Raw genomic sequence first — 11,001 nt, 5'->3', positions numbered from 1 at the left:
AACCAAGAGGTGAGTAATGATCCACCCACCATGACACCCCAATCTCTAGACCCTCCATTCTGGAGCAGAACCCTGGGCCCCTCCCCCACCTTCTCTTTTGGTCCTCTCTGTGTAGTTGCAGCTTGTGTTTCAGAGTTCCTCTGAGGTTGCAGGTGGGTGATAAGAGGGTTTGGGGCAGGAGTGGGACATGTAACTTGCAGAATCTAAAAGATGGGGTGGGGTTTTGTAGCAGACTCCTTACTGGACCAAGAGAGGAACTCTGAAGCACAGGTTGTGAAAGCACAGAGTAGACCAAGAGAAGAGGCTAAGACAGACCTCAGTGGCTCCCGAGACACAGGGAGTTATAGCACAGAGCAGAACAAAATCAGTTCCCAAAGACACAGAGAGCCACTGTGAGGATTAGACTATGAAGCAAAGACACTGCTGGCAGCAATTTGAGGAAGAGGCACCAAATGCAACAATTCATTCAACAACCTAAAGAGCAACATGGTAAAAGCATAACCCAGTGGTCATGCAACAAAAAAATAGGTAATAAAAAATTCCCTCAATAATTAAAGTAATGGAGGAAAAGACAAACAAAAAATGGGAGGAACTAATGGACTTCTCAAAGACACACATGAAATCCAAGAAAAAATTATCAAACTGGTGAAGTAAATGATTCAAACAGTTCAAGACTTGAAGACTAAAGTAGATACAACAAGGACAACACAAACTGAGGCAATTATGGTCTCTCTCCTCTATTGTATCTTCAGCCCTTGAGATTCTCTCTTCTGTTCTTGTATTCTGCTGTTCATGCTTGCGTTTGTCATTTCTGATCATTTTCTCATGCTTTCTGTTTCTATAATTCCCTCAGTTTGTGTTTTCTTTATTGCCTTTATTTCAGTTTTCAAGTCCTGAATAGTTTTTTCATATGTTTGATTTATTTTTATTGGTTTTCTTTAAGTGATTTGCTGATGTCTTCCAATTTTGTGTTTGTCTTTCTCCACATTTATTTAAGGAAATTAGTTTCAAACATTCACTTGAAGATATTTTTTAGGTCATTTTCTTCTGCTTCATCCATATTTTGTTTTTCAGGTCTTGCTGTTATAGGGTCTTTTTATTTTACTGGTGTTTTGTTGCTCTTTGCGATGTTACATGTGTTCTTACCTTTTCTACTCATTTTTTCCTCTAATAGGTGTGGTTGGGGTTGTCTGAGATTTTGTTGAATAATCTTCTAATTTCCAGTGAACCCACCGCTCAGATGGGTGTTCCCCTTGGTACCATCAATGTCACAGTTCTAGTTACCCTATTGGTTACTCTGTGTTCCTGGGTATAGGCCAGCACTCCCGTGCTTTGCTCTGCTCCCTTGGAGTTTACTGTCTCATGCCTAATTTGGCCTAGGTTGCCGGTTTTGCCCTCTTTCTGTAAATCCTGGTTTGGAACTCCTCCTGCAGAAGTCTCTGGGTTGGATTTGGACCTGGGAAGGTTTCTGAATCTGGTCTACTGCCTCAGAGGTCTTGGGTGTGCATTGACCTGCCGAGAACCTGCTTATTCCCTCAGAGGTCCCAGACTCACACTCAGACCCACAGTGGTTCCCGATTCCTGCTTATTCTCTTTGATCTCCCAGACCAATGCCTAGACCCACAAAGGTCCTGGCTCAGGCCTAATCCCTCTGAGGACCCAGACGCATGCCGTGCCCTGCTGAGATCTCTGAGATCTGCCTATTTCCTCAGAGGTCCCAGGTACACTCACGTCCAGACTGGCAGAGGAAATGGCTCAAGCCTAGTTCCTGGGAGATCCTAGACTCATGCCTAGACCCACTGGGGTCCTGGATTAGGTCTACTCCCTTGAAGGTCCCAGATTCACATCTGGACTCTCAGCGGTCTTTGCCTCTGGCTCACTTGCTCAGCAGTTATTCCTCTGTACCTGTTCAGGTAGAGATAGCTGAATCGATCTGGTTGCTGACTCAGTCCTGATACTAGTGTTCTGGGACTGGGTTAGCTCACAGGACTGGATTTGTTCCTGTCTTTTGTTCCCAGTGGAGCTTGTATGCTCTCTGTCTAGGTAACTGGTTCTGTCCAACTTCGGTTCCGGTGGAGATCGCTGGCTCTGAGTCAGCACTGGTTTAGTCTTGATCCACCAGTGTCTCCAGAATACTTATTCTTAAAAGCAGTGGTATATCAACAGCTTACGTCTGCAGAGGATAAATAAATATGCAAATTATAAATGTGTATACATAGACTATACTTTTGATCATTATGAAGGTGGATATTATGATGCATATAATGGCACAAGCTAACTTAAAAAATCATAAATAGTTCACAAACAAAATTGTAAAAACACAAAAATTATTTCACTGTATACATATAAGTTATATATGTCAAGTACAGAGAATAGCATTCTGATGTTTGATAGTAGTGATGGTTATATAATTATAACATTTTTGAAATTTGCATTTAGCATAGTTAAATATAAATAGGAAGTTAAATAGGAAGGTAAAATTTTTATATGTTTAATCAATATTAGAATGAAAATCTGCTATTACACAAATAAATTTTATATACCAAAGATGTAATCATGAAGGACATTTGTAAATATTCATAATATATATGCATGAGGTTGTGATTGTTTAATGATGTATTGAAGAAGATCATTAAATCTAGTAGTTTAATTTTGGATAACAAAGTTCACTAAAATTATAAAAAGTTTTATCTTGAATATAAAGATTTAAAACCAGTTCAATTTTGCCAAATATCAGGGAGACAAAGAATATTTTACTCAAGAAAAGTACATGTTTAATAAATGGACATTTTAAATATAATTTTTATTTATTTTCAGCATTTAAACTTAAATATTGAATCTATATAGCTGAAAAATATACTCAAAAATAATTAATTTTGTTAATTGGAAACATTAAACACATTTTTATTTCTTTGTTTTTCCTCGCATTTTTTCTCTTAGTGAAATTTTAAAGGGTGACAATTATACTTAGAAAAGCCAGAAGTCAAATCAAAGATATATTTTTTCTGTAGTGCTTCATCTCCTAATCTACTTTACAAACTTTCTACTAACAGAATTCCAATTGTATATAAGAATACATCTGAGAAGTAGAACCCTACAACCACAACAAACCATTTGTAAACCAAAAGCAACCAGGAAGTATTTGAAATTTTATTTGAATATGTTAGCTGCACATGTATATACATGTACATATAGAAACAGCTTTAGAATAGAGTCTCTATTTAACATACACATAGAAACAGACACACAACACTCAGTCACACATGTGTGTGTTTGTTGGGAATGTTCAAACAATAGGAAATTATTACCACCTTTTAAAACACTGTTTACTTTGAGATGAACAAGGCAGAAAGTATATAAATATGAGATGTAGAAATTGTTTGTTAGTAAACAAAGGCTGTTTGCCTACACCCTAACCTTGGTTTCTTTATGCCATAGATGATTAAAGTAAAGCATGCTGAAGCAATATTTTCTTACTGATAAAATGTGTTACAGTTCAATTTTTAAAGTTTTTCCTTTTAAGCTTTCATGGTAATCTATAATTATAGAATAGTTATAACCCTTTATTTTTCTTGGGGACTTATATATCCCTACGTACACAAAGTTCTATATTTGAGGAACTCTATAAACAAAATGCTTAGATGGTGAATGTTTGCAATTTTTTTTTATTTTCTTTTTTTTTCTCATGGTTTATTTTTTTTTTATATTTAAAAATTTCCATCTCCTTCCCTCCTCCTCCCCCCTCCCTCCCCTCCTTCTCCCCCTTCCCTCCCCTCCCCTCCACCCATACCTCCCCTCCCTCCCTCTCAAGGCCAAGGAGCCATCAGGGTTCCCCACTCTATGCTAAGTCCAAGGTCCTCCCAACTCCCCCCACGTCCAGGAAGGTGATCGACCAAGCTGAGAAGGCTCCCACAGAGCCCGTCCATGCAGAAGAATCAGAGCCCAGCGCCATTGTCCTTTGCTTCTCAGTCAGCCCCCGCTGTTGGCCACATTCAGAGAGACGGGTTTGGTCGCATGATCCATAAGTCCTATTTATGTTTTCATTGCTGCAGTGTTCTAATGAAAATCATGCTAAAAAGTGAAAATGTAGGCATACATCCTGTAAATATCCCTGTGTCCAACAGAATATTTTCTTCATTATTAAGTACTACAACATGTCTATTACTGACTTTTTGCTGCTTTTTGCCCATAAATGGCAAACTGTACATAACTTTTCTACCCTATTTATAATATGGCAAAACTTTTTACATGTATAACAAAAAATGGTAAAATATAAAAGTACACAGTCAGGAATTCTGTAGCTCTGTTAGACAAACTGGGTCCACTTCATTGGTTTTATGATATAGTATCTCACAATCACCCAGCCTGTTTATGAACTCACTGCAGAAATTTTCCTGACTGAGCTTCTCACATGCAGAAGAAAATATTCCTACAGATAAAATAAAGCTAAATTCTCAGTCCCACATATTCTATGCTGAACAGGTGTAAAAAGCTCCACATTCTATGAAGGCTGAAATAAGAGCAAATGCTGCTGAAATCTGACAAGGACTTTTATTTCCCATGACAAGTTCTCAAAGCCTCAAAAGTCAGCATGTCTTCTTTTGAGAGAAATGAAATACAATTAAAATAATGAAAGCAATTTTATTTCTCTCTTCTGAAAAATTAATTTCTTCAATAATGAGGAATCCAGTTTGCAACTGTTATTACTTTTAAAAGTAAAAAAAATATTAACAATAATAAAGGCTTTATCTATGTGTGCATTTCAAAAATTATTTACACGTATAATATTGTTTTCATCTATTGTTAATACCAAAGAGCATCCAATGTTTATGTGACAATATAAATTAATTTGTACTTTTCCCTTGCAGTACGTTTATCAGTTGTTAACCTGATGTGAATGCAGGCATCTTTTAGAAGGTTAAACAAAAATACGGTGTCCTAACAAAGCATTGTTTAAAATCAGGTAATATTTTAATAGCTTTACAAAATATCATACCTCCCAGGCACAGGTTATATTGTAAAATAATGCCATCATCTCTCTCTCTCCCTTGCTCTCTCACTCTCTCTCTCTCTATATATATTATATATATAATATATTATATATTTATATATATTATATATATTATATATTTATAAATATATATATTATATATTTATATAATATATATATATATATATTTGAAATACAGTTTTACACGGAGCATATTTCTCTTCACTATTTCAAGGGAAGCCCAAATAAAATGTCATCAAGCAAGCTATGAAGGAGAAAGTGTGAAGTGATGAAAATTAACCTGCAATTCAATTATTTAAGCAACATTATTTTATATCATGGAATTATTAATGTATTTCACTCATCTTCAGTGAGAAATCATTATTAGCAACGTATGAAGAATATGCTATGGTATTTTTATATTTGCAAACACTTTGAAATGCTTATTATGAAAAGCAAAAACTTCAAGCTGCCTGCAGTCCTCCATGATATACCTCTACTTAAATTTCATTTTCTTAGTATATTTCCAGCTTATTACACCAAATAACTGGAATTTTTCTCCACATTACCCCCTATACAATTCTTGGGCACATACTCAATCCACTCTACAGACTATCATTGTGATAAGTTCAAATGTATATTGATTGCTACTGTTTTCATAATATCAGGGAATGAAATCAACACACATGTTATATTAGCAGATCACTGGATACTGAGAATATATTATGCTATACATTCTGATTTTATTTTCATCTGTAAAGGAAAAGAGAAATTACAAGTTCACAAGAAAATGGATAAAAATACAAAATAATACTTTAAGTAAGATAATTTATGCTCAGAAACACAAATACTGTATATGATCACATATAACCAGATCCTAGCTTTTAGCTATTATGAATGTGTATTTAATATTTGAGAAATGTAGACAAAGATTTTTAACTCAAAGATTTTTTTGTTACATTGTGTTGGGGATCATGGTATTCAATAAACACAGCATAGAAAAGAACCTGTCTAAACTAAAGTATGATCCTACAACATAAGACTAGTATAGTGTTCAAAAATAAACACTGGGAATTGCTGTCAATGGTTGATGTTGACATAAAAAGATTTTTAAAGAACATTATCAGTAACATGAAAACCAGTATTTGTTGTGATCACTAGTTCTATTTTCACAATTATATAACCTGCAGCTAATATACTAGAAATTGCTAGGTTATGTAGGCTGCAATTATGATGAAAGCATTTGATTATATGCATTCATACTAATGCACAGTCTTCATTTGTAAGTTTGTAAACACTTCAGACTCTACTGCCTATTGACATTATCTTACTTTGTTGACAGAATACACTGTCTTTATCTCCATCCACTGCCAGATGAAGATTCTATGGTGATATTTGAGATAATCATCAGCATGATAGTGGGGCAAGGACAGTTCAGGCACCCTCTCCTCTGCTGTCCAAGGACCTAGCTGGGGACATCCCCATGGACACCTGGGATCCCCCATAGAGCCAAGAATCTTGCCAAATCTAAAATGGATCCCTTAATGTAGGTATCTTCTTCCCTGCTCCTATATTCGACCTTCCCCCATCTCCCCCCCCCCCCCCCCCCCCCCCCAAACTGTTGCCAGTACTTTTCTCCCTTCTCAGTTTTAGGAGGTCCTATTTATTCAATGTTGCCCCTATTGTCTGTGTTATTGAGGTTATATGTGGGAAGTGGTCTCCTTTGACCATGTGTTGCAGTCTACTTCTCACTTTCTCTTCTATCAGGTTCAGTGTGGTCAGATTTATACTGAGGTCTTTAATCCATTTAGACTTGAGTTTTGTGCATGGTGATAGATATGGATTTATTTTGATTCTTCTACAGGTTGACATCCAGTTATGCCAGCACCATTTGTTGAAGATGCTTTCTTTTTTCCATTACATACTTTTAGCTCCTTTGTCGAAAATCAGGTGTTCAGAGGTTTGTGGGTTAGTATCTGGGTCTTCGATTCGATTCCTTTGGGTAACATCTCTGTTTTTATGCCAATACCAAGCTGTTTTCATTACAGTAGCTCTGTAATAGAGTTTGAAGTCAGGGATGGAATGCCTCCAGAAGTTCCTTTATTGTATAGGATTGTTTTGGCTATCCTGACCCTCATCAGAGCAACGGACTGAGCTCCCAAGGTCCAGTTGAAGTGCAGAGGTAGGGAAAAGATGAGCAAGGAAGTCAGGACCACGAGGGGTTGGTCCACCAACTGAGGCAGTGTGCCTATTCTAATAGGAGCTCACAAAATCTAGCTCGACTGGGTCTGAATGTAATCAAACCGGACTCTGATTGTGGCTGACAATGGGGGCTGACTGAGAAGCGATTTATGAAGACACTGGAACTTGTTTTTAAGGCATGTACTGACTTTTTGGGACAGTAGTCTATATGGATGCACAGCTCCCTAGGTCTGGATGTAGTGGGAAGGGACTTGGACTTCCCACAGGTCAGGGTTCCCTGCCCTCTCTCAAGCAGTGTGGGAGAAGGAGGAGGGGGTGTCAGGGAAGGGGAAGGGATTGGGAAGAGGGAAGGAAGTGTAAATAATTGAATGGAAAAGAAAAAAAAAGGATACACAATCTTTAGTTATATTTCTGAAGTGGTGTGAAGCAAGGAAAGAATCACCAAATGCACAGTTGAGGTGCCTGCAACGGTAACTGCAAAACCACCTCTGAGTACTTGAGGAATGATCAAAGGCTCTGCTCATTTCTTTGGCCTTTGAATTACTTTACAAAAAAAAAAATAGATCAAGTGTCTCCAAGCAAATGGATAATCTATTATTTAAAATGTACCAAAATAAGATAGGGAAGGTAATGAAAAGGTACATCAGTCTTTTTGGTTGTGAATGGGCCTGGATTCAAAATGAGACAATACTACTAATAAAATTATGAGCTCTAGAAAGAGTCACTCAGGGCTGGAGAGATGGCTCAGAGGTTAAGAGCACTGCTTGCTCTTCCAAAGCTCCTGATTTCAATTCCCAGTAACCACATGATGGCTCACAACCATCTGTAATAGGGTCTGGTGCCCTCTTCTGGCCTGCAGGTATGCACACAGACAGAATATTGTACACATAATAAATAAATAAATAAATAAATAAATAATATTTTTAAAAAATAAAATAAAAATAAAGAGCCACTCAAATATAAATACAAATGATGATGTATAACCTATAAGCAATATAACAAGATCACTGATGTAAAATGTCCTTCTGTATATGTGTTTCTTTTATTGGTTGATTAATATATTTTGGCCAATGACTTAGAAGAGTAAAGCCAGATGGGATATCTGAATAGTGATAAATAGAGTAGGTAGACTGGGGGAGATACCACATAGCTGCCAAAGGAGAAAGATGCCAGAAACTTACTCATAGGGCACAATCTTGTGGTGATATACAGATTAATAAAAATGGGTTAATTTAAGATGTAAGACCTAGGTATTACCTAAGCTATTAGCCAATCAGTGTTGTAATTAATATAGTTTCAATGTGGTCATTTGGGTTTGGGCAGTCAGGAAACGAATGTGCAGTTTCTGTTTACAGATTATAATTAATTTCTACTTCCAGCCCTTGAAGTGCTTCCTATATATTGAATTGTTACCATTTCTATGTGTCCTTACATGAAGATAGTCTTTGATGAGAAATTATATAAGACACAACTAGTAGGGTAAACCTTAACTCAAGATGATTCTTATTCATTCAGAAAATAATATGAAGACAAAGGCAGTGGGAAAGCCATGTGACCAAAGAAAAGATATTACAAGCATACCACTGCCAATGTATTAATAATAGTCACTGAAGTCCACCGGGGCAGCTAAGGAATGAAAAGTTAGGATGCCACTCAAGGTTTTGGTAGGAGTATGTGCTACTGACAGCCTGGTGTCAGATTCTGCAAGTAAGTACTACTGTTTTAATTCATTCATTATTACACTTGTAATAATGTAGAATTTACACTGGAAAATTACAAAATATTAATAGTTTTATATTTTATTATGTTAATTAATTTAAAATATTAAGTGATAATATCAAATAGCAACAAGATAAATAACATATTGCTATTATACAATATAGCAAATAGAGGAATGGTAGCAAAGAGAGAAAAGGAGCGACTGAGAGAGTGTGTGTATGTCCTTGTCTGTATGTGTGCCTCTATATTCAAATGCCATGTGTGCAGGTTCAAGTGAAAGTAAGAAAGGCATATTAATTCCTCTTGCATGTAATTCTAAGATGACTGATGTAGTTGTTGAGAGATTAGCTTAAATTGCTGGGAACTGAACTTAAGGGCTCTGGGAAAACAAAAAGTGTTGTTAGTTGATGAGTCATCTCTATTTCCAAGAAGATAGGACTTTTATTTTTAAAGCATATATTGTAAGAAAATAGTAAAAGTCTTTCAGCTAAGTAGAATAAATATTTAATATTGATTCTATTCAAAATGCCACACTGTAATGAATAAATATTTATAAATGCATACCAATAAAAGTCAATAAAGCAGAAAATATCAGAAAACAGCATAATTGAACTATATGTATGGCTAGTTCAATTATAGGATTGGTTATCCAAGATCATTGACTTCCATACATTTAAAACAAGAGTAAACATTTTTTAAAGAATAACAGTTGTTATAGACTTACATAATATATTTTTTATTTTGTTGTGTGTCAATGTATTGGTATATGTGTGATTTTTGTACTTAAGTTTTCTTGATCACTACATTTGTAGTAGTCTGTAGAAAGATTTCTAATAATATGTGTCCAAAAGTTCTAGCTTTGATCTTAATTCCATGATAACATGAATCATTATGAAAGACCATATTTTAAGATTTGGATGGTAGTAAAAACAGTACAAAAAGGAAAGCATACAAGAAGTTTCAAAAATGTTAAATTAAAACTGTTTAAACTTGTTTGAATTATACATTTAAATGTGAAGCAAAAATAACCAGTGAGAGAAAACCGAGAAGTTCCTTAGATATTAACACACAGATGGGAGATTTGAGACTGTATATTTCAGGGAAAATTCTCAAAGTTTCCAGACTAGTGGAAGAACAATATTCATTAAAAATCTGTGACACATCAGCTATTACTCTACTTTTCAATGAACATTTAGAGAGTTTGCAATGCATTTGTACTGAATTTTTGTGTTAGACAAAAACAAAAGTGCTAATTGTAAAAAAAGTAGATACATTTAAGTAGGTTATACTTAATAAAGATTTTGAATGAAGTTTCATTACATGCTTATCATCTATAAATTGATATGCTGAGAAAAACTCCAAACATAGCCAGTCATGAAAGATCCATGTCTTAGTGTTCTGTTTATAAGTCAAGCTAAAATACCTATAAGATATAAAGAGATTCAGAAAACACTTTCAGTGAGAAACAGAATTTTACAATTTATTTTTGTGTTCATTAACATATATGATATAAGTAGTGTAAGATGCATTTAAATAGTTAAATGTTTAATCCATGATTTAACAGAATGATTACCATTTTTTAAAATTTTTATAGCATTATTGTGACAATAGTTAAAATACACTGATTTGCAAGATTTTCAAATAAAATATAGTTTTTATTTTTAGTCTTCTTGTTGTACATGAGTTACCTAGATTTGCTCACCTGGCATATCTATTATTTTGTCCTCTTGGTGTTACTACACATTCATGTGAGAAAAATATTTAGAGTTAAATAATATTCCTTGGTATGTGTTTGCCAGATTTAATACATTGCTTGATGGATAGATACTTTCCACATTTTGATTATTTAAATAATTCTGCGATGACCATTGTATTGAAGAACTTTTATAAGCTGTCCCAGAAGAAAGATTGTCATTAACTGGCCTATTTTACTTTGATCTTTTTTTTCCACAAGCTATTTTATGGTTTTGTCAATTGCCTGCAAAAATCAATATCCCTGCCACCAAAATTAAGGATTCATGTTCTCTACACTCTTACCAATATCCATTAATGCTTATATTTCTGGTAATAACAGTGATAGTCATGTAATT

Source organism: Arvicola amphibius, chromosome 12, assembly GCF_903992535.2.
Source record: "Arvicola amphibius chromosome 12, mArvAmp1.2, whole genome shotgun sequence".
Taxonomy (NCBI): Eukaryota; Metazoa; Chordata; class Mammalia; order Rodentia; family Cricetidae; genus Arvicola; species Arvicola amphibius.
This window is presented reverse-complemented; position numbering follows the sequence as displayed.